The following is a 25,934-nucleotide window of genomic DNA, read 5'->3' on the forward strand; positions in this document are numbered from 1 at the left end:
AAGATCAGCACCACAGACAGCAGCGAGGACCACGTGAGTATGCAAATTACCGGTTCTACGTGTGCTATCGCGGATAGCACACGTAGAACACACGTGGACTGCACATACCTGAGACACGTACTTACCACACGCAACACGCAGGGTAAATACGTGTCTTGCGGCACGTGCGTGTTTTTAATGGAAGTGTGTTTCAGGCCTTGGAAACTGTGAGGTTAATTCTTTCTTAAGTTTTCATTTGATTGTACTGATTAATGATCTACTGATATTCTGTTCAATATTAAAATCTGCAATAAATCTATCCAGAACAAATTTGTCAGTAAGTTTCTTTTTGGATTTTATACCAATGAGAACCACAACCATTGGTAAAATAAGTTCTGCAGCACAGAGATTTTGTTGCGTTCACTGCACAATTCTGTCATTCCTGTTTCCTGTCAAAGCACTGGAGGAAGAAGTGTGTTTCCTAAATTAGATCTGTATGGTCTGAAGTAAAGTTCCTTGTACTGTCAGAGATGGAGGAGGTAATGTGAGAAGAATAGATTTCTAGGTTGCATACAATATAATTTTGGAGCCTTGGTTATAAATATTGTCTTCTAATATTTTAGAAATACCTCTAGTACAATTGGAAATTAAAAATTAATATATTACATATAGTATCAGATTGGAGTACTTAGGGACCAACATTCTTGAGGGGCCCCATTATTATTATTTATTATTCCAGCGACATTTATTCCATGGCACTTTACTAGTGAAATGTGTATACTTAAAAAACAAGTACAATAATCATGAACAATACAAAACAGAATGGTACAGGAGGAGAGAGGACCCTGCCCATGAGGGCTCATAGTCTACAGAGGATGGGTGAGGGTACAGTAGGTGGGGGTAGAGCTGGTTGCGCAGTGGGATAGTGGACGGAGGGTTATTGCAGGTTGTAGGCTTGTTGGCTTTCTTTTGAAGGTTTCCACGGTAGGTGAGAGTCTGATATGTTGTAATAGAGAGTTCCAGAGTAAGGGGGAGGCACGGGAGAAATCTTGTATATGATTGTGGGAAGAGAAGATAAGGGGGAAGTAGAGAAGGAGATCGGTGGTTGCGTGCAGGTAGGTACTGGGAGACTAGGTCACAGATGTATGGAGGAGACAGGTTGTGGATGACTTTGCATGTCATAGTTAATCTTTTGAACTGGAGTCTTTAGACAATGGAAAGACATTAAAGGGACTGCCAGAGTGGCGAGGCCAGGGAATTGCGAGGGGAGCGATGGATTATTCAGGCGGCAGAGATAGGATAGATTGGAGAGGTGCAAGAGCGTTAGAAGGGAGGCCACAGAGTAGGTTGCAGTAGTCGAGGTGGGAGATGATGAGCGCATGCACTAGTTTTTTTTGCTGATTCTTGGGTAAGGAATACATGAAACCAGGATATATTTTTGAGTTGTAGTCGGCAGGAGGTGATGAGGACTTGAATGTGTGGCTTGAAGGAAAGAGCAGAGTGGAGGGTTACCCTGAGGTAACTAGCTTGCGAGACTGTGTATAGTGAACAGCCATTGATTTTAATGGATAGGCTTGTTGGGAGGGTTGAGTGAAGAGGAGAAATAATAATGAATTCCATTTTGTCCATGTTAGGTTTTGGAAATCAAGCAGATAAAAAGGATGAAATGACAGACAGACATTGTGGGATTCTGGTTAGTAAGGAGGTGATATCAGTTCCAGAGAGGTAGCTCTGCATATCATCAGCAAAGAGGTGATACTAAAAGCTGTGGGACTCTATGAGCTGTCCCAGGCCAATGGTGTAGATGGAAAAGAGGAGGGGTCAAAGAACAAAACTTGGAAGATACCAACAGATAGGGGGTGAGATGAGAAAATGGTGTGAGAGTGGGAGACGCTGAATGTCCGTTCTGTTTGGTATGAAGAGATCCAAGATAGGGCCAAGTCTGTGATGCCCACAGGCACTGAGATGTGATCTTGAGAGTAGAGTGAAAAGATTATCTTCTGTCATGGTGAAGAAGCTGGTTTTGGAGGTAGAGGACTGAGTAGTTATGAGAAGGGACTGTGGGGTCTGTGGGCAAAAGCTTACTATGATTGATGTTGTCAATCTTCTCCTTAAAGAAAAAGGCAAAGTCTTCAGCTGAGATGAGAGGCGAGGGTGGTGGTGCTGGGGGATGGAGGAGAGAGTTGAAAGTGTTGAATAGCTGTTTAGGGTTGTGAGACAGTGAGGATATGAGAGAGGAGAAGGAGGTTTGTTTTGCAGCAGTGAGTGTAGCCTTGAAATTGGAAGGGACTCTTTGTATGCAATGAAGTGCTTCTAACAGTCCCTGAAACTTGGTACACAGCTAAAAGGCCACGTCTCACTAAGCGACATCGATAGTGACATCGCTGATGAGTCACGTTTTTTGTGACGCAACAGCAATCTTGCTAGCGATGTCGCTGTGTGTGACATCCAGCAATGACCTGGCCCCTGCTCTGATGTTGCCGGTCATTGCTGAATGTCCTGGACCATTTTCTTCAAAGGTGATGTCCTGCTGGGCAGGATGCATCGCTATGTTTGACACTGTGTGACAGGGTCCCAATGACAGCAGAGATTCTTATACAGGTCGCTACTGCGACCTGTATCGTTGCTGAGTCGTTGGTAAGGTCTGACTGTGTTACATCTCACCAGCGACCTCCCAGCGACTTACCCTTATGAGGTCGCATCGTTTTCAGGATCACTGGTAAGTCGCTAAATGTGACGGAGGCTTAAGTCTCACCTTCTTTCGGTAAAGTTTTCACACACTGCTTTATCATTCTAAACTTAATGTGAAGTGATGGCAGGAGAACTTTAGTGGGATTGACTAAACTTTCTTCAACGATGTTCTTGAGTCCAAGTTGCAGAGAAGTTTTCTTTGGCCAACTTTTTTGGCTCCAGTGATGACTCCTATCCCGGCTGTCCCAATCACACAAAAATTACAGACACTTTGTGTATCCTCTTTGATGCCCAGATAGAGAACTTTCAGATCACCACATAATGACAATCCTTGATCCTCAAGAATATATATTTCTTGAGAAGATAGTCTAATTTATCATAGCTTTCCTTAAGTGCACAGAATGCCCTACTGACACTGAAGAATACTTGCTGTCATTGTGCAGTAGCTTAGCTTTCAGAATTTTTTTGGATGAATTAATAAAAGAGTCTACACTCACTTCCATTGTGCTCAATGTTAATTTTATTCAATCAGCTCAGGAATATCACTTCAATTTATTAGAGTACCGTCTTGAGAAAAGTATGGAAGGAATTCCTTTTGGAATCGTATGGCATTCTATTCTTTTGGAAGCTTATGGATTAAGAGTTTGTGAACAAAATATATGATAGAATTTCTTTCAATATTTTTACTGAGTTTAGTGATTGAAAGTACATAGAAATCAAACAATTTTACCCTTAAAGACGTGTGATATGGAAAGTTTGGAGCCAGCTTCAGTAAAAGCAGGGATAGAAGGAAAAAAGGAAAACATTGGCAGTGATACATCAGAACCAGCATTTTTCACACCATTCTCGATGAGGGGGCGAGGTGAAGTGCAAGGCATCTGAAATCATTAAGACGCACACACTTCTAAATTAATCAGATGATGTAAAATTGTGTGTCCCAGTGTGTGCCTCACCATATATCTTATGCCGGCGTCACAGCGATCGTACCCGCCCCCGTCGTTTGTACGGTACGGGCAAATGATTGCCTGTGGCGCACAAAGTCGTGAACCCCGGTCACACGCACTTACCTCCTGGATGACCTCGCTTTGGGCGGCGAACATCCTCCTCCTGAAGGGGGAGGGACATTTGGCGTCACAGCAACGTCACACTGCGACCGGCCAATAGAAGCGGAGGGGCAGAGAGGAGCAAGATGTAAACATCCCGCCCACATCCTTCCTTCCTCATTGCCAGCGGGACGCAGGTAAGCTGTGTTCGTTGTTCCCGGGGTGTCACACAGAGCGACGTGTGCTGCCCCGGGAACGATGAACAACCGGAGCACAGAAGGAGGACCGACTTTTTGAAAATGAACGACATGTCAACGAGCAACGATAACGTGTGTATTTTTGCTCTTTCACAGTCATTCCGAGGTGTCACATGGTACGATATGTCTAACGTTGCCGGATGTGCGTCACTAACGACATGACCCCGATGACATATCACCCGATATATCGTACCGTGGGACTCCGGTATTACTCCAGTTATAAACTTGAGTAAGATCTTTGGTGTAATGTACACCATCACTTGTCATGAATTTGTTGAGCAGGGGTCACTATGCCCATGCCCCCATCCCACCCCAGCTCTACCCACTATGTCAGAGCTGGACTCAAAATGTCGTATAAACACAAAAGGTTTTCAAAGGTTTTTACTCCAGTTTTCTGCTATGCCACTGTGAAGATGCACCAAATTCATTAAGTTGCATTTCGCTTCTTAGTGAATTAGGCACATCATACTATAGGGAGCTCTTCATTAAGCATCTTGAGCACAATGCCAGCTCTCCTGAATCACCCTATGCAATTAAATTAGTATTCAGAGTCTAGTTTGTTATATCTTATTGTTATACTATGTAACACCTTATTGGACCTTCTAATAAATAAAGATGAAGGCTGCACATCCAATAATATGTAACCGAGCCACAATACTTCGCCAAGGTATGGTACCTTGGCGAGGTATTGGGGCTCGGTTACATTGATCAATGCGATTGCTAAATATCTCTTTTTTCTAATACTCTTGGCAGGTATGCATTTCATGATTCACATGTTCACTTTCCAGTTAGCAAATTGCACTTTTCATTATAATTGTCAGCATGCTTGTAGCATTATACCATTATCATATTATTGGATCTGCAGCCTTCATCTTTATTGATTATGTATTTTTTGGCTTGCACTCTGTATATATATATACATATTGGTGCTATCTTCAGTTATCCTTTAGTATTATTAGACCTTCTGGTACATGCAGAATAAAGAGCATTGAAAATTGTTCTCATTTGGATAGTCATTAGTAAAGTAATTTTTGTGTCTTTTTTGTGATATATGGGGCTTCATTTTCATGTCACTATCATATTCTCTCTCTTTTTATTATGAATGTTAGGTTTCTAAAATCAACTAAAAAAATTGTTTCCCATTCTGTAACAAATATTTTAATTTATTGGACAGATCTATGTTTTGTTTGGTTTTTTTCATTTTTTTTACAAGGGCAGGATTATTAAAAGCAAATTTTATTACCAAAAACATTTTATTTATTTATTTTTTTATGTATTTATTTTTACCTATTATTTTTTTATTTATTCATTTTACATTTATTTTTCGGATTTTGCCCCCCATAAGGTCATAAAAGACCTTTTGGGGGAATGTAAACAATTAAATATTTTTATTTTCATTTTATTTCCCTTGTAACTGGCACTGATATATTAGCCTCAGTTACAGGGAAAATGCAGCCTCATGTCTGCATAGCAGAACTGTTGCGATCTACCAAAGCTCCTGCTCCCTCAGTAAAAACAGCTATCACATTACTGCTATGTATGGATGAGGATGTGCTGGAAGAAGAGATGAGTGAACCTAATTTTTGGTGTTCAGTGTTCTTACCAACCAAAAACAGAGTTCAGATTCGGAATTCGGGTGCTTTACACATGAACACCACTCACATGAGTATCTCTGTGTTCGGTTACTCTCGGTGCTCAGCCCAGTATGAGCCACCTGCAGTGTTTGAATGACTCACACTGCGGGTAACAACAGCATGGTCGGATATAATGTGTAGCACAAAAAAAAATTGGAAAAAACACGCCCCCAGAAATGTTCTGTTTATGGCTGGCTTCATGTGAGCAGAGACCCAAACTGCCCAATTAGTGACTTCAATTGGGAATCAGGTCAAGTACGGTCACAAACCAAACTTTTTCTAAAGTCCGGATGAAGCCGCCGAGCCAAACTTCAACGGGTCTTCTTATCTCCAGCTGTGACCACATCTTATTACAGTGTACTCAGCGATTCTTCAGTATATATACAGCGATGGAGAAGGCACAAATGGTTATTAACATATGTGACTGCTCTATAGGATCTCCGGGTGTCTTTAACAGTCAGATCCCTGCTTTTGCACGATTGCATGTAACTGCATTGACATTTTAGAACATCACTTCAGTGTAGGAGTTAACAGGATACCCTACCTATCCCACACATGCAATTATTAATAACACTGTTTTCCTATTTAACAAAGGGGCTCTTGAACATCTTCAGGCACAAAGATCTATGAAATGATCTAAGATTTTATAGTATGCTATTAAACACTTTTTGTATAAGTTAATTATTTTATTAAAACCTTTTTATTTTGCATTTCAGTATTTCTTTGAAGTCTAGTTAAACTTTAGTGAGATATCTAAACTCACACTGTACAATTTCCGCTGATCCTCCCCCACACCCAACCATAGCCTGATTGTATTCCATTTCCTTTTTCTATCTGCAAAATCATTGCGAAACTTGACCTTATGTGCTCTTCTGTTCATGTCGTGCTGTGTCCATTTGCAAAAGACAAACACTCTATAGTTCTCTGATTTGTATTTCCAACCTTTGTATAATTCTTTGTCTAGTTTTCCTGCAACTACTGTGGGCAATCATCTCATCGTAGATGGGTGCCAAGGAGGAAGAAAATAAAGTCAAATAAATGTTTAAAGGGAAAAGGCGGTTGCATTGAAAATGTTATTTAGTGTCCATATCTATTATTAGGGCAAGTGAAAACACTTTTATAATGGATCATGTTTTCTGTGGTTTTTTTTCCTTATATTCATAACATTTTAAAAGTAATATGAAACACTTCATGTTAGTTTTGGAGACATGATAAATGTTTCCTATATTGTCTTTTATCCTGATGAAAGATAAATATATAATTAATGTATAATTAAATATATTCCTTAACATTGAAATTACAACATCAAGACGGAAATGTTGAATTATGGAAATCACAGGATCAATAGACATGTAAATGATATGTGAATGATTAAAAAATGGAAGCACAATTTACAAAACATCTTGATTTCGTCAGTACTGAGTATGAGCGTCACATGTAGAAATACACGCATTTACACTCATTGACATGCTATTAATGAGGTTATAATAATGTGTTACACCGAATGCACTTGGGCACACAAACCATCAAGCGCCACCGCTGGCACCTCCTATTGATGGATATTTTTGTGTATGTTATGTTTTCAATGTTAACTTAACATTCCAACATGGGGATTTTCAATATTTTCAGTTTTGTATTTTTCCCTCCTGTTATATTGTTTAGATAAAAAAAAATATTGATTTTTATTTCTATAAATACATGCAACACAAACATTAGGTTTAAACATAAGGTCATTTTCTGATGGTAGCTTCCATTTAAAAATCATAGATAAAAAAAAATAAAGAGTACTTCTACTCACCACTACCCAGGTCCAACCTTGCTTTTCTGGGATTGCGACTGCAGTACTCATCACAGCTGCAGCCAATCCACTTAAATATTTTTTTGGCAATCTGTTCCCTTTTCCCTGCTCTGTTAGGCCCTTTTGTTAACAAATAGAAATGAGCAGAACTGTACCTCCATGGGTTTGGACTTGGCCCGAACCCCAATGGAAGTCATTGATTGGCAATTCAAGTCTCTGCCCACATACAACTAGCCATAAGCAGAATACTTCAGGGGGAGAGTAGGTGGGATTTTTGCATTTTTTGGGGGGGTTGCACACTACATCTGATCACGCTGTTGTTACCCTCAGTATGAACCAATCAAACACTGAAAGTGGCTCATACTGGGCTGAGTATCGAGCGTACCCAAGCACAGTGATGCTCGCATGAGTTGTGTTGTTTTTTCTAAAGACAGTGTTTGGCCAAAAACTGAACACCGAACCTCAGGTTCGCTCATCTCTATTAACCATCACATTGTGTGAAAAATCTTATTCAGATCCTGTGTTCTTTACCTCCGGAGATGAAAACATCTGGTTGGTTGGGGTGTCAGATGTCAAACCCAATCAAATCTTATATTGATTACCTATTCTATGGATCACATCTATATATATAATTGCCTTATTCTGTCTGTCTGTCTGTCATGCTCCAAAATTGTGTCACCGTGACATGTCCTTACGGTGACACAAAGCTGATTGGCCGCTGGGCTCGCCATGGCCCCGCCCCCCCACACGGATTGGCCTCTCGCCCCGGCTCTCTGCAGGCCCCGCCCCCCTCACGCAATGCACGCTCGCTCTGGCCCAACTGACACGGAGCTCCGATTCCCAGGTGAGTACACACACACATCAGATCACACTCACTCTCACACTCACTCTCACACACACCTCACACATCACAACATGCTGGGATATCGCTTGCTTCTACACCGGCTCCGTCAGGATCCCGGCAGCGCCAGACATAACCTTGCGATGCTGGGATCTTGACGGAGGCCGTGAAAGCTGGTAACCATTATACACATCGGGTAACTAAGGTCCCTTAGTTACCCGATGTGTATCATAGTTACCAGTGTACACCGGCTCACACTCACTCTCACACACACCTCACACACACATCACATCGCATCCACACATCAAGGTCCTGCAGCTGCGGAACATACACACACATAACAGCACACACACACACACATACACACACACACAAATCAGATCACACTCACACACACCTCACACATCACATCGCATCCACATACTCACAGCATCCTGGGATATCGCTTGCTTCTCGGCGGCGATACTGTGCTGTTGTGAGCTTCCAGGACCTGCCGGGGGATCACATGGCCAGAAGCATGTGATATCCCCGGATGTTGTGAGTATCAGCGCGTATGTGCAATATCGTCAGTGTGTGTGTCTTTGTGTGTGAGTGTATGCGATCGGGTCTGTGTGAGTGGATGCGATCGGGTGTGTGTGAGTGGATGCGATCGGGTGTGTGTGAGTGGATGCGATCGGGTGTGTGAGTGTCGGCAGAGGAGCACGGCGTGCTGGAGGAGGCTGGGAGCAGAGAGGCTGATCATGGGGAAGGCTGGGAGGAGAGAGGCTGATGCTGGGGGAGGCTGGGAGGGGGAGGGGGAGGCTGGAACGAGGGAGGCTGATGCTGGTGGAGGCTGATGCTTGGGGAGGCTGATGCTGGGGGAGGCTGGAAGGAGAGAGGCTAATGCTGGTGGATGCTGATGCTTGGGGAGGCTGATGCTGGGGGAGACTGGGAGGGGAAGGCTGATGCTGAGGGAGGCTGGGAGGAAGGAGGCTGGGAGGAGAGAGGCTGATCCTGGGGAAGGCTGGGAACGGGAGGCTGATGCTGAGGGAGGCTGGAAGGAGAGAGGCTGATGCTGGGGGAGGCTGGAAGGAGAGAGGCTGATGCTGGTGGAGGCTGATGCTTGGGGAGGCTGATGCTGGGGGAGACTGGGAGCGGAAGGCTGATGCTGAGGGAGGCTGGGAGGATGAGGCTGGGAAGAAGGAGGCTGGAAGGAGAGAGGCTAATGCTGGTGGAGGCTGATGCTTGGGGAGGCTGATGCTGGGGGAGACTGGGAGGGGAAGGCTGATGCTGAGGGAGGCTGGGAGGAAGGAGGCTGGGAGGAGAGAGGTTGATCCTGGGGAAGGCTGGGAACGGGAGGCTGATGCTGAGGGAGGCTGGAAGGAGAGAGGCTGATGCTGGGGGAGGCTGGAAGGAGAGAGGCTGATGCTGGTGGAGGCTGGTGCTTGGGGAGGCTGATGCTGGGGGAGACTGGGAGCGGAAGGCTGATGCTGAGGGAGGCTGGGAGGATGAGGCTGGGAAGAAGGAGGCTGGGAGGAGAGAGGCTGATCCTGAGGAAGGCTGGGAAGAGGAGGCTGATGCTGAGGGAGGCTGGAAGGAGAGAGGCTGATGCTGGGAGAGGCTGGAAGGAGAGAGGCTGAGGCTGGGAGGAGAGAGGCTGATGCTGGGGAAGGCTGATGCTGAGGGAGGCTGGGAGGGGAAAGCTGATGCTGGGGAAGGCTGGGAGGATGGAGGCTGGGAGGAGAGACGCTGATCCTGGGGAAGGCTGGGAGAGGGAGGCTGATGCTGGAGGAGGCTAGAAGGAGAGAGGCTGATGCTGGCGGAGGCTGATGCTGGGGGAGGCTGGAAGGAGAGAGGCTGATGCTGGTGGAGGCTGATGCTTAGGGAGGCTGGGAGAGGGAAGCTGATGCTGAGGGAGGCTGGGAGGAGGGAGGCTGGGAGAGGTAGGCTGAGAGAAGAGAGGCAGATGCACACACACACACACACACACACACGCGCGCGCGCACTGCACAACACACCACACACACACACACACACTGGGAACCACAAACAACTGCCCTACACAGACACCCACACACACAGACAACGCTGCACACACACAACACCCAGCACACAAACACCGCGGCACACACAAATATACGCACATACCGCACAACACACACATTGCACAAAACATACCTCCCCCCAAAACACACCACACACACACAAACCGCGCAACACACACACAACGCTACAGACACACAGCGCTCCACAAACAACGCAACACACGCAACACACATACAACACCGCTCTCACCCCCCGTCACACCCAGACAACACCCAGAACATGTACAGCACCCTACACAAACACTTGGTAACTACACACAACAACATCTATATATATATATATATATAACAAAAATCATACATGAACTACACAATACGTAAATTCTAGAATACCCGATGCGTAGAATCGGGCCACCTTCTAGTATCAGTATATAAGTTGTACAATAATACGTTAAAAAAAAAACAAACGGAATAATCTGTTGTAATTTTTAGACTATAAAAAGTAAATTTGTATCTATTCATAATATATAAATATAAAATTGTATTTGCAACATAAACTGCATTATTTCACACTTGTCAAACAGGAAGGAAGGCTCTGAATCGTAATGTGCTAGAAGTTCTCCATAATCATACTTTCTCATTAATGTATCTATATTAAAATAAAGCTCTCGACATTTTTTATACTATTTCACAGTTAATATTTTCATTATGTCCACATAACTTATTAGGTGATTTCACATATATGCCTTTTTACTTGTTTTGTGGTAGGTTTGAGTTATATTATATTGCAATTATGTCTAAAGCTACAGTTCGTAGACTTTCTGTTTTCAGAGATCAATGCATTGTGGGATCTCACATTAATGTTATACACTTAAAGTGGTTTTCCAGGGTTTTACATTGATGGGCTACCAAGTAAATTGAGCTGAGATATAGTGACTAATGCATCTACATGGACATCATTATGTCTAGTACTGTTTTTAAGGGATTGTCCACTGTTAAACAGTCCCTTCCTGAATGCTAACAGGCCCCTGGTAAATAAAAAAAACATACTCAACTAGGCATCTAATCAAAAAAGAGGAGTCGGGGATGACTGTAAGTAGCAGGTGTCCCACGGGGCTAACAAGGAATATTGCCATGGACATTGGACCAGGGTTCTGTGAATGTAGTCACTTTCTATAGACATGGATAAGTCATCATTGTAAAATCCTGGCTAACCATATTAAAGCTCATTTGCTAAATAACATGTCTGGCAGTAGAGATGTGCTAAACTTAAACCAGAAGAGAAACCATAAAAATACAACAGGCAAATATCTAAAAATAAGGAAATAGTTGTTTATTTATATTGGACTATACCATTATCTCATCTTGTTATACTTGGAAGAACAGCCATAAGTATTATCCACTATGAACAAAGTTTATGTTGGTTTAACTAGTCAAGGAAAAGATGGAAGAATTCATTATTTTTGGGTTTCGGTAGCAGGTGGAAAAAAGGTTTGTGTAATCCCTCAGCTTTGTTTCTTTTGTCTCAAATTATTCTACATATACATGAAATAATCAACGCTGCCAAAGAAACGTGTCATAAATGTAGAGTAGCTTCTAAAATGAGACTACTAACCTTTTCCACGAGCCACTCATTAGGGCTTCATAGGCTTGCAAGTGAAATATAGTCAAAGGATCAATGTATGGTTTCCTTTTTTTTGATAATTTAATTTAAAAATAAATAACATTTATTTTAGGAAAATAAAGCATACGAGCACATAACAGGCTGTAGCTTTGAGTCGAAAGTGCCCACGGTCCTTCCAAACCTTGCGGTCCATACATGTACCTTGAAATACGCTTGTTTGAACCTGGTCTATCTATTGAATAGACGTTTTCATGCAATGGCGGTCAGCTCTTGCTCCATGAGGAGATGCAAAGTCTTTAAAACTTAAATATATGTGGCAATTTGTCTTATTGGATCTCTAAGATGTATGAGGATATATGTTCTCGACGACATTAAAATCCTCAACCTTACACAGTAATATTTTATAGTAATTTTTTTATTGAAAGTAATCAAATAATTGTAGCCATACACCACTAAATTACTATGGATAAAGTCCTGATAATAATATAACAATTATTCACACCTAAATGTCAAATACAACGTTCAAATGAACCAAATAAAGTCAAATAAATACAAACTAACAAACAAACCAACATATGGCTGTTCAATAATTATTTCTAAGACTCTTTGAAGATCATGTTTGAGTCCCACATTTTTTACTTTGTCGGGGATTTGGTGCCATATACAAGCAAACTTGGGTTACACCAGTGTCGCGCCCAGGGATATGGGGTACTCGGTCCCGGGCAATGTCTCTATTGGGAATGTCACGGTGGTGGCCTTTGCCCAGTCCTGTGCCCTGGGCCCTTTTTGTAATGGGGTGTATTTACAGGGGATTTAGGTTAGTGTTCATACGTGACGCCACTTGCGGTGTTGCGGCTATATATGTGGAGCCGCCGCTGCAGAATGTAACTACTGGGGCTGGTGGTAATTGCAGCCTGGATGGTAGGCCCTCTGCAAGCAGGGCCGGGCCCCAGAGGTTGGGTGATGTGACGGGCGTTGGAAGAAGGTAGTCCACTCAGAGGTATAGTGTAACTGTTTTTTACTCACTGCTGGTTGATGGTAATAGGTTACCCGAGGCCGGCTGGTTTCACCTTTGCGTCCCCTTCATCCCAGTGCCAGTGTAGTAATCTGGTACCTTCTTCCCCTGCACCTGTCTCTGGTAAATGGGTCCCCATGGCGTAGAGCAACTGGGGGTCCCAGTTCGGTGGTTTGTCCACTTTTGTCCGCCTGACGGAACCCTGTGGGGTTGGAGTCTCTGGTCCTGTCCCCGGTTCTCCCTTTGCTACTGAGTCTTTAGATTCTTTGGGTCAGCGAGGTCCTTCATAATCCTCTTGCTGTGCAGGTGTTAAAAGATCGGCTTGAAGCTCTTTCCTGTCCTAGGGTCCTGTACCTCGTCGATGCATAGTTCCGGGAGTACTCCACCATACTCCACTGGCAACTATTCTCCTGGGTACCAGGTCATTGTCAACTCACGTCAGGACGTCACTTTGCTTCCACCTTCACACCTTGCCTGTCTGACACTCTCCCTGACTACTCTCCACAGTCTGCCCCTCCCACCTGGTCAACTAGTCGACTGGTCTGGCTCCACCTCTAGTCGGCCATCCTTTGGTCCGACCCTAGCTAAATACCATTGTATGGGGGAATGTTGGGGAAAAACTGGGATTACCTGAGTTTGTGGTGTAACCGGAACTGGTCTCCCGGCGCCCTAGGGGGTAGGCCCTACATCCTTGCTGAGATGCAGAACCTTGTAGCACCCTGATGGCTTCAGGGGCGCTACAGCAGTGTTGAAGAATCGGCCCCATAAACTTTATACATTACATGCACTCAAGCAGCAGTTCAGCCTCTTGTTCTGCTCAGTAGCATGCTACAGAATGAGTTATTAATAATACATGAGGGTATCAGAACCTGGACCACCACTGATTTGGTGTATGAGTAACAAAAGATGGACTTAATAATTTATAAAAAAAAATGTACTCTAAGCTTTACAGAAAAACAGAAGTGAACTTTAAGAATGAAGTATACAAAATGTGCGGTATTTGCTAAAGAGCTGAGTTAAGAACCGCAATGAATCAACAGAAGCCTGAAATATGTAAATGAAGGTTACATTAGGACATGTATGGAGGAAAAGAAGACATTGCGTGATGTTTTCTGTTCTCATTATCTTCTTCCCATCTATGTTTGCACATGTAAGAAACTACAGTTAATTAAATGCAATTTAGCAGAGCATATTTTATCACTAAATTTACACGACCTACCTTATCTCACATCCTCTGTTGCAAAAGCCACTAAGGTCCGTAATCTAGCTGATGATAACAGATGTAAGATGTTGCCAAAACCAAACTACACACAGGGTACTTATTCATGTAAAAAATAGATTACACTAAAGTTGTCAGCTTAGAAAAGTTTAACCTTCCAGGAAGTAACATAAAAATTAGACATTTCTGAAAACAATGGAAAAAAACAAAAGGGGAAAATGTTCTTTCTTTTTAGGCAAGTTCACCTGGCTAAGTATCAATTCAGGATGTTCCTACACTTTATCATGGTCAGTGTGAAAAAAAGTCAATGCAGCAGCTATGGGCACCGAGGGAATGCCCACTAAAGGGCATCAAGAGTTTTCTGTTCAGAGATTACATGGGGATGCAGTATTTATTTATTTTATGTCATACATAAAGGTTTTACCTATGCTTCAGGCTATGTTTGCACATTGCAGTTTTGTTTTTTTTCTGCGAAAACGCACCCTTTGGCGGAATAACGGACCTTTGGCAGTAAAAATGCATAAAAAAAGCTTAAAATAAATCTACCTGTGGCCAAACATTTTTGTAACCTAGACTTCAGTATAATGGACATGAAATTGCTGGTATTAAAAGGATATTTCAAGTCCCAGAGAGACAGGAGACTATGGGAATACAAACTTATGATGACCTTTGACACATTCAGAGCAGGAATGAATGTGTCACATGGATTTATGTATTTTTACATCAATTAAGAAATGTGCTCCTCAGAGCATCTGGGGGCTTCCTAGCTCTGCACCAGACCCCAATCAGAGGACAATAAAACTTTCACACTCCTTATCTTGCATGTTTATATGAACTTCTGCAATATTTACTGCCACAACAGTTTGTCCTCTTGCCATAGTGATAGTTCTGCTTCACATAACTTGTCTTCTTTACTGCTCCATTCTATGTCCTGTTGTGTATAAATATGTGACTCTTCAGATTTTGTGTTATACTGAGCCTGATGAAGAGACCTGAGTAGTCTCGAAAGCTTGCAATTATTACCATCTTTTCAGTTAGCCATTAAAAGGTATCAACCACTGAGGACTTCAGTTCTTTTAAACAATTTTTTATCTCTACTGGCTAACACGGTACAAAGATATATTTTACCTGTAAAAAAAGCTTGCATTTTTTATATGATTTTGGCGCATTTTGGTGAGTTTTTGGTATGTTTTTTGGATGTTTTTGTGCCCATGCGTTTTTCACTATATTCAATGGAAAATCGCATATCAAAAATGCAGAAAAAATTGACATGCTGCTTCTTTTTCTGCAACCAAGACCGCAATGAAAAAAAAAGCAATGTGTGCACAGTCTTACTGAATTTTCATACGCTTTGCTGGGGAAGGAAAGACATGCAGTTTAGGACAACAAACTGCACCAATGATGATGAGGAATGTATCAAAATCTGAAATGAGTGCACAGGGCCTTAGATGGTTCTGGGAAAACTATCTAACTGTAACTTTAATGAGTCTTCAAATTTTCCAATACCTTTTCCTTTTTTATCCCTTTCTTCTTTCCTTCTGTTCCCTGCAGCAATCTTTATGGTATATTATTATTAATATTCTGTACTCCTTCACAGCTGCTCCTCTGAGACTTTAGACTACTATTTCCAAGATGCAGTAAGCTCTAATTCTCTGTCAGAGCTGTATCTTTCCCACAACTCACTATCACCTTCAGAGCCCATGTACTTCACCTTCAAAGCACCAACATGAGACTCCTAGTCTCAAGATGGATATACTGCTGCCCACATTTTTTCCCTCCTACAACTCTCCCCACTTTATCTAGTATGCGTTGTCCTGACTCTCCACTCCAGTAATTCCAAGTGCTGTTGACATTGCCACCAGTGTACTTAAGGGGAGCCATGCCAGCCATAATAAATTCAATTATTATAAAGTAATCTAGTACTCGGGAAAGCTCAGCACCCTGTCTTCTGGAACACGTTACTGGTTCATAAGAATACTCATTCTCTATGGATCCTGTGTGCTGCTTCTGTGTCATCTGCTCTCCCTCCCTGTAAACATACTCACTGGTCAATCAAAACTTGCCAGCTTGCCAAGATGACTAGCCATGCCCCCATGACATGACCATTCAGAGCACACTGCAGAGCTGCTGGCTGAGTCCTGGCTTCGGCATACTGTACATGGGTGTGCTTGAATGATATGCTATGCTCAGCTCAGTTTAAAACACAGACAAGAAATCTCTACATTTAATGAACTATAACTGGAAGATAGGAGTTGGAGGTCACACGAACACGTCATAGCTTAGTAGTTTGACAGCAAGTAAATTTGAAGAGTATTCATTTTCACAAGCTTTACAATGGTATAATAAACTGTGTGGCCACAAAACCCCTTTAATTTTGTGAAATCAAATTTCAAGGGAATCTGTCAGCAGGTTTTTGCTATGTAATCCGAGGTCAGCATGATGTAGGTGTTAAAGAGTGCCTATTGTAAGGATAAGCTCCAGTGAAAGGGAACATGTCAGAGGGCTTGGAAAACTTGTAGGATACATTTATTAAATGCTTCGCTATTCAGGTTGTTTATAGACTTAAAAAGAAATAAAGAGAATTACTTTGATATGAAACATAAAAAAGACAGTTTACATAGAAAATGGTTAAGAAGAAATTAATTAATTTGCATATTTCAATAGATATTACTTAAATCCAAGCTTGGAACATTTTTAATTCAAAAACCTAAAATTTGTTTGAACTTTGTTTTTCATAAAATTGTAACAAATTAGAACAACATGGCTGCTTTTTCCCTAAAACACCACCATATCTGACCACGGGTTGTTAATTTATTGCAGCTAAAGCGAAGGGTTGAGCTTCAATACAACCCACAACTTGTGGACAAGAGCGATACGGTTTTCAGAAACAAAAGCCAAGATTATTTTTGTTTTTACTCTTTACCATAAGTCAATAGCAACATGGCTGCCAAAAGTTTGATTCCATTGAAAACAACTGAAAGGGGTTGTTGGTGAAACAAATTATCACATATCCATGTAATAGGTGATAACTAACTGACAGATGGGGTCCGACTGTTGAGACCTGAACCGATCAACAACAAACACTGTTTTTATCTCTATGAGGTAATTTTAACCCAGCTAGAAAATTGTTGCTCTATTTATTCTACATTTTAAAGGGGTGGTTCACCCATATTTTTTATTTTCTAGATCGATATTGTATTGAGAAACAATATGTTTCTCTCAAATACCTTGTGTTGGCAATAGTGCCTGTGAGAGGCCATATTGCAGACCGCTGTTCCCCGTCCAGTGACATCACGTCAAGTGCCACACACGTCACATCCGTGCAGCCGGCTGCATTCTTCCAGTCTCACTGAGCTGTGAGCGGCATTTCACTGTCTGTAACAGCCCGTCTGCTCCCTGCTACCCCCTCCCTCCTCTCTCCTCCCTCACAGCACAGCCCGTCTGCTCCCTGCTCCCCCCTCCCTCCTCCCTCACAGCAGAACGCTGCAAGCAAGAGATGTGATGCGCTGTGCTGTGAGGGAGGAGGGAGGGGGGAGGAGGGAGCAGACGGGCTGTGCTGTGAGGGAGGAGGGAGGGGGGAGGAGGGAGCAGATGGGCTGTTACAGGTGGGGAAACACCGCTCACAGCTCAGTTAGTCTGAAAGAATGCAGCCGGCTGCACAGATGTGATGTGTGCGGCACTTGACATGATGTCACTGGAACAGCGGTCTGCAATAGCGCCTCTCACAGCGTCAGCGGGATGTGGCTTGTGCCGGACGCTGTCATTCAGCACCACAGACAGCTCCGGAAGAAAAAGGTAAAGCGGGGCTTTCCGTTCTCATGTGTTATTATGTATAACACATGGAGAACACACGTAGGGCCATAAATACAGCACACGGAGGGGAACACGCACCCTTGACACGTCCGTGAAACACGTGCGTGATTTTCAAGGATGTGTGAAGGGGGCCTAAGGCAAATAGTGTCTAGAAATTGCCAAATGAAAAGAGGGATTCTTGAAGCAGTTTCTGTAGAAAAAAATATATTTTTTTTAACACCTTGAAAAAATTCTGTGTGAACATAACCCTATTTGAATTTAGAATGTTTAGTGACTTTGTATATTCATCCAATTTAGAAACAAATAAGTTTGACATGTATATAAGATCCTGCCTTCTCTCAATAGGACTTCATATGTTACTTTTGTAGGTGCCACCTGTGAAAGCTGGCTGTGGTAAAGGGTCCAGAAAATAGAAGAAAACGTGGATTGGCATCCTGCATCCTCAGAGTAAGTACAGCGCTTTACAAATACAATTCAGCCAAACAATGATAAGTATGTTTCATCTGGTAATATCATTAAATGGTTTTTCTGCTTTCTGAATACCCCTTTTTGCAGGTTGGCTGCAGATTTTTAGTTTTTATTTGGCTGTAGCACTGTCAGCGTGACAATAGCGCTGCACATAACGGCAAACACAGGGATCGCCACTGTGTTTGCCGTTATCTGCAGCGCTATTGTCAAGCAGCACTAGAATGGGGGAAAGTAGGTACAGCACACTTTTTTTATTTTTAAAAAAACTGCAGAAGGAGAAAAGGGTTTCCCAAAACTGGAAACCCCTTTAAATACCACACAACCCCTTTAAATACCCCTTTAAATACCACCACAATGGATTTTATTTTCTTGTGGTTTACTGTATACCGGAGGGTTCTCCTAGCCATAGATCTGCAACCATCATAAGGAAATGTGCAGTGTAAAATGGGATCTGTAATCAGGTGTTTGCTAACTCATTTGAGAGCAGCCTGATGTAATGACAGAAATCCTGATTCTAGCGATGTGTCAGCTAGTCTACTGGGTGCAGCAGTTGTGATTAAATCACAAAGTTGAACCTTGTTTACCACACCACTGATTGGCAGCTTTCTGTGTACATCATGCATGGACAGTAAGCTACTAATTAGTGGTGGGGGTAGGGTTATACAGAGAAGCTGATTAGGAGGCATGAGACACCTAGTCCTGTAGTGATAATGTCCTGTTGGTAACACACTGATTTCATTGAAACAACAGCACACAGCCCAGTAAGTGACATAACGCTGAAATCAGGGTCTCAACCCCCATATTATACTGCCCAGATTACATAGCAAAAACTTGCTGACAGATTCCTTTTAAGGTAATCGCAAAATAAAGACAAATATATATATACTGTATTCCTTTTATTTAATACAAGTGAAAAAAATATGTAAAATTCCAATACTTCAATGACAATATTGCATTGACAGGTGAATAGAGATGAGCAAACTCGAAATGTAAAGTTCAGGGTTCATACCAAACACGAACTTTTAAAAAAAATCAGTGCCTGAGTTCAGAGTTTGGGTGATGTCCTTATGCTAATCACTTGTTCAAGCATCGTTGTGCTCCGGTACACTTGGTGCTCAGCCCAGTGAGAGCTGCTTGCAGTCTCTGAATGGCTCATGGGAAGTAAAACAAAAAGAAAAATCCACTGCCCTCCCTCCACCTGAAAGCTCTGTTCATGGCTTTCTGTCTGTGGACGAACAGCCGAACTGTCCAATCAGTGACTTCCAATGGGGTTTGGGCTCCGAGATCAATTTCAAACTTTTATGGGTCCACTCATCTCTACAGCTGAGCCATCAAGAAAACCTGTTAAGTATAGATTCATAACAAAAGACCCCATCATACAACTGTAAGAAATCGTTCTCAAGGAGTACAATGTAAATGTGACAAACACATGATCAGAAGTAAATATCAAATGATCAGTACCATGATAGACCAGCAAGTGTCCTGAAATCACAGATGAATTCATTTTGTGATTGCCTTAAGGGCCATTTACATGCTGCAACATCACTAATGATATATTGGCGGGGTCATGGTGTTTGTGATGCACATCCGGCGTCGTTAGCGACATCGCAGAGTGTGACAGGCAGAAGCGACCTTAAACAATCGCAAAAGAGACAAAAATCGTTGGTATATGAGAGGTCGTTCATTTACCAAAAATTGTTGTCTCGTACATAGCGAGGTTGTTCCTCGTTCCTGCGGCATCACACATCACTATGTGTGATACCGCAGGAGCGACGATCATCTCCTTACCTCTGTCCACCGGCAATGAGGAAGGAAGGAGGTGGGCGGCATGTTCCGGCCGCTCATCTCCGCCCCTCCTCTGCTATTGGACGGCCGTTTTGTGATGCCGCTGTGACACCGAACACACCTCCCTCTTGAAGGAGGGATTGTTCGGCGGGCACAGCGACGTCGCAGAACAGGTATGTGCAGGTGACGCTGCCGTAGCGATAATGTTCACTACGGTAGCGATCACCACATATCGATCGCACCAACGACGGGGGCGGGTGAAAACGCTTGCAACATCGCTAGCAATCGCAAGCGATGTTGCAGCGTGTAAAGCACCCTTCAATCCTCCACAGTTTCCCATGTTGGCTGTTGATCTACTCATGGGCATTTGTATCTTCTACAGATCCTCGGGTCACTGCTTTTTTATGTGTTCTGTAACCATATATTTGCTTAAAATGGATACAAATGGGGAATATACTGTGTATTCTGATTTCCTCAAGTTATGCCATATAGCCATTTTAGGATCATTCATAAACTGAAAATGCATATTAATACCCAGCTATGTCTCCTGAACCCCAAACTTATCACCACTTTTCTTCTGAGCGTTGATTTATTCTGTGTGTGGACAGGAAGCCATTGTTGGACTCTTCTGGTAGCGGAGAACAAATTGATTGGGCGCTTTGTGTTTAATTTGGATGATCTTTCATCTCCCCCAACATCATTTGACAGAGAAAATTCGGGAGACCGTCCTACCATTAGAGGGCCATCCGGTCTACTGAAATGATGGGGTTTCATCTGTTCAGGGACCTTTATGCCTCTGCATCCCATATAGCAATGGGACATATTGTACTATATAAAAAGCAAAAAAGAAAACAAACCTGTTCTTTATACATCCAGTGATCGGTCATTCATATCCAAGCGATCATTCCATTGCATTTGTTTAATAGTTACACACAACGTTACACGTTTTGTTCAAAGAACAATTATATTCTAAAATGTTTTGCAAGAAAGTGTCTGTCTAGGATTCTACAGACATAAAAGGCAGTGATTACAGAGAAAAAAGTGATTAGTATTATTTTTATCTCATTTTGCTTTACATTCGGGGTATAATACTCTATGCACAAAGCCCATCAAATGCCATAAAGGACCTGCTGACAGGTGCCCTTTATACAGACGGTATTCTGACAACCAGGATTTATGTGTTGTGGTATAAAAGAGACGCCATGTATAACATTATCTGTTTTTATGTACTGCATTGTTTAATTGTATTTATGGCTTAATTTTTTTATTTAAGGGGAAGTTCAGTAAAAATGACCTCCGTCCTGAGAGTCATAGATATCAAAGATCAACTTTATTGACACTTAGTAGGAATAATGGTAATGAATTGTTTGGCCATTATTTGCCCCTTACTATATACTTACATACAATCTATAGGTTAGCAAGAGACAGATGCAAATTAATGTCACCGTAGGCTCAGACTACAGGGGTTTTTTTCTGTTACCATAGAAACATATAGACATGCATAGGAACTGTTGACATAAAACTATAGTGAAGTTTTAACTTAGCAACATGTATGACCTACGCACAGGATAAGTAATAAATGTAATATCCCTAGTGGTGCGAATGCTTGTGACTCCACCAGTCATCAGACCTCTGTGTGACTGATGTGGTTGTGAGCATGTGCAGCTTCTGCTCGATTCACTGTGTAAAGAAATGATAGTCACGTGCTCATTATCTCTCCATTCCCACCAGGGACTTTGGCTTCCTGTTCTCAGGATCAGTGGGGGTCTTAGCAGCTGGACCTCAGCAATCAACATTAATCATCTATCCTATGGCTTGGTGATAAATATTGATTTTGGGACAACCATATATGAAAAGTTTTTCATTTTAGATATAGTTTCCTACATTCACCAATATGCAACATACAAACCAGAGTACAAACTAAAGGCCACTTTACACGCTGCGATATCAGTACCGATATCGCTAGCGTGGGTACCCGCCCCCATCTGTTGTGCGACACGGGCAAATCGCAGCCCGTGCCTCACAACATCGCCCAGACCCGTCACACGTACGGGGCGGTTCATTCACGTAGGGGGCGGTTCATTCAGCGTCACAGCGACGTCACAGCTGCGTCACTGAACCGCCACCCAATAGAAGCGGAGGGGCAGAGATGAGCGGGACGTAACATCCCGCCCACCTCCTTCCTTTCGCATAGCGGCTGGGAGGCAGGTAAGGAGAGCTTCCTCGTTCCTGCGGTGTCACACGTACCAATGTGTGCTGCCGCAGGAACAACTTCGTTACTGCTGCAGTAACGATATTTGAGAATGGACCCCCATGTCACCGATGAGCGATTTTGCACGTTTTTGCGACGATGCAAAATTGCTCATAGGTGTCACACGCAACGGCATCGCTAATGCGGCCGGATGTGCGTCACCAATTCCGTGACCCCAACAACTTCGCATTAGCGATGTCGTAGCGTGTAAAGCCCCCTGAAGAGCTATATAGATTGTATACTTTTTTTAAAATTTTATTTTGGTATTAAGTAAAGGAAAAATGCCGTATGAATAAGCTCCCTGCAAAAAAACTAATTGCTCTGCATTGCCTTTATATAGGGTACTTCAGCAGCTGCCAACCCGGTAACTTCTGCCTTTTTAGCAGTAATGTAGGCTAGATCTGCAGTTGGATCCTGAGTTTATGACATTTCTACATTAAAATCAAATTTGGGCTGTGATGTTTGGAAACTCTGAAAATGACTCAGAAATCCTTGGAAAGTAGAAAGTCAAACATTCGACATGTGCATTTCATTCTTTAATTCCGTTTATACCCATTAATATTTTGATTCTGACCTTCCGTTCTTTCATTATTTTATTTCATATTACAAAGCCAGGAAAATCTGGATACTAAATATTGGAAAGTAATCTGGCATCCACGATAGGTATCAAGTCCTATGTAAATAACATGGGAGTTATCATTAGCTTTATTACTTATTGAAATTCCAATCTGGGATTTTCAAAATTATTTAAGACTGTTCTATTACGCAAAGAAAAAAGAAAGGAATTAGATATGTCTTGAAGGATAGCTTTTATATGGGAATGTGCCAATTATGTAACTTTGTTTGAGGTTTGAGACAGTGGACCTTACTCCTCAGGGGCCCAATGAAGTACACATCAACGTTGATGGTTAACAAGTCATAGTATTGCAAACATCCTATAAAACTATGCTGTTATATAAAAAGATCTAATAATTTATAAGACATAGGTAATATATATATAGTTTATATATAGTTAAGCAAAAAGATTGCCTTAGTTGAGTGTCCACTTTGGTCTTTCTGTGACCGGCATCTCCAGCCCGGCACCCTGGTGAATTTACTAGACCACACATGAAGTCATGGCATTATGAAGCATACAGTATATCGGGCTGTAAAATTGAAGACATCCCAGGTCCATCTGCCATGGAGGACCACCCTGTATGGCTGACAAGGGCAGTGTGAATCTTTTTACTTAACGCTCGTATTGTTATTACACACAGTCAAAGGTGAATGATGACTGGTACAATACAGCCCACTTATTATTTTGGCACCTGGGACGAAGAATATAAGCATCTGATTTTTATTCTAAAATTAATTTTATTAGATTTATTCATTATTTTTTTTTTAGATACATTTCCAAGGATCATCCTAAGGCACATCATTTATGGTATCGGACAAAAAAAATCTACATTTTTTCCGGAAATGGCTACTTGTTTGTCCTTGCTGTTTCTAGTGTGGCAGTTCATTCTTTTATCCATTTTCTTCATTTGCTGAAAAGCTAGGAATTTAAAATTAGTGACTGAATATAACAAATTGTATGTATATCTCCATGTTAGGTACAAAAATTGATCTACTATATTTACTGTCTATGATTAAGGGCGTCAGAGAAACGGCTTTCAGAAGCTGAGATGATGGTTTTTAACCATGTCTGAATAAAAAGGAATATTTTATTTGGTAGTATGCTCATATTGTTTTCCTTTGGGAACACATTTTTCTATATTTATCGTCCTTTAAGCCAGTTTCAGACAAATGAATATAAAAGCGGACTTCCATGTGCTTGTCTGTATTGTGGAGGGTGCTGAAGCTGAACATACTATCATGGGCTATAAAATGGACATGAACAGCGCAAGCTTCAATTTTCTTTTCCTACTAGACCTCGGTCCACATGGAAAAATGACAGTGCCCGTGAACGTATATCACTGGACATATAATCAGAATTAATGTCAGTATAAAGTTTAATGGTCTGATCAGAACACACTGATAAAAGGAAAAGTGAGTTGAATATTTGCGCACTGCTGGGATATCTCCTATGTACAATTATTTCACAGGACAACAGACTGGAACGGATTCACTCATAAGTGATTGTAAATGGAGCTAGGTGCAAAAACATCAAAAAACAGGATTTTACATAAGTTATCTAGTCTTGTATCAATTAAACATGAACCTTGCGTGATGAAAAGCTAAAGTGTTAATATAATTTCATCCTAAATAGGGTTAAAAGCATACGCTTGCTACTTTTGATACACATACCAGCCTAATATGTTTTGGAACTGTCATGCTCTGCATCTCGCCAGTCATTCATTCTGAATGGGTGGTTCTTCTTCAGCAATGTGCCAGCACTATAGATGAAGGAGCTTCTTTCCCCTTGATGCTCTGCATGCTTTGAGCCTTTGAAGAGGAAGATGGCAGTTGGTAAGTATGAGACAAAGTGCAGGGACCTTAGATTAGTGGCACCAGTCCAGCGGTAAAGTAATAACAAAATGCTGGAGTGGTTAATATAGGCTTTGCTAAAATGTTTGCCGTAAAAGCATTTCGGAGCTATTCAACTTGGACCCCAGGCTGGTCCATTTTGCCCAAAATATTTGTAGCAGACAATTGGCTTTATATTTATCTTAAAGGGGGTTGTCCTCAATGATTTCAATTGTAGAAAACAGAATCTGTACATTTTTCAACCTCTATATCGATGCCCCCTCTACGTTTTTGCCCCTGAAAATGATTGAGTTAAAACTGCCAAACCCTGCAGATAGGTAGAATTGTCATTGGGACTGTTGATCCTAATTAATTTATTGCTTTACATGTTTTCTTCCCAGAAACCACAGTCCAGGGGAGATATTGCTCTGGATTTAAACAAGAATATTTCCATACATACAGTAGACATCAAAATAACAATCTTGAAAGTGAAAATAAATTGAATCACAAAGTCAATTATGTTGCATAACATGTTGTTTTACAATGTACTTTAGTTACATAAAAGCAGAAAAACCCTTTAAAGGTAAACTCATTTTCAGCTCCTTATTTCTTCCAGTTAGTAGTATATACAGTGTTCACCATCTGTAATCTATATTGTGTCCCCTCCTTACTAGAGATGAGCACACCCGAGGTTCAATGTTCTGTGTTCGTACCAAACAGAGACTTTACGTAAAAATCAGAGATCGGGGTCGGAGTTCTGGTGCTTTACTTATGCAATCCACTTGTGCGAGAACTGCTGTGCTCGGGTACACTCGGTGCTCACCGCAGAGCAAGCCACTAGGGATAACAACGGCGTGATCCAATGCAGTGTGCACCAAACAAATAAAACCGAAAAACCTTGCCCACCCACCCCTGGAAGAACCCAGTTTATAGCTGACTGCATGTGGCCGGAGACCCGAACTGCTCAATTAGTGACTTGGGGTTCAGGTCAAGTCTGGGTCCAAAACTGAACTTTATCTAAAGTCTGGCTGAACCCACCGAACTGAA

At 42.1% G+C, this 25,934-nt stretch overlaps 1 protein-coding gene across 3 annotated transcripts in view; it reads left to right on the top strand.

The window, feature by feature from the left end:
• TBL1X (transducin beta like 1 X-linked) overlaps positions 1 to 25,934 on the top strand; it is a 478,333-nt gene that overhangs the window by 119,120 nt on the left and 333,279 nt on the right. For 2 of the 3 annotated variants that reach the window (XM_075335485.1, XM_075335486.1), the window contains one exon: positions 18,307 to 18,385. The exons of the other annotated variant lie outside the window; for it this stretch is intronic. The gene's annotated coding sequence lies outside the window, so the exon portion shown is untranslated. The remainder of the gene's footprint in view (positions 1 to 18,306; positions 18,386 to 25,934) is intronic. 3 annotated transcript variants of the gene reach the window in all.

Source organism: Anomaloglossus baeobatrachus, chromosome 2 (assembly GCF_048569485.1).
Source record: "Anomaloglossus baeobatrachus isolate aAnoBae1 chromosome 2, aAnoBae1.hap1, whole genome shotgun sequence".
In the NCBI taxonomy this organism is placed as follows: Eukaryota; Metazoa; Chordata; class Amphibia; order Anura; family Aromobatidae; genus Anomaloglossus; species Anomaloglossus baeobatrachus.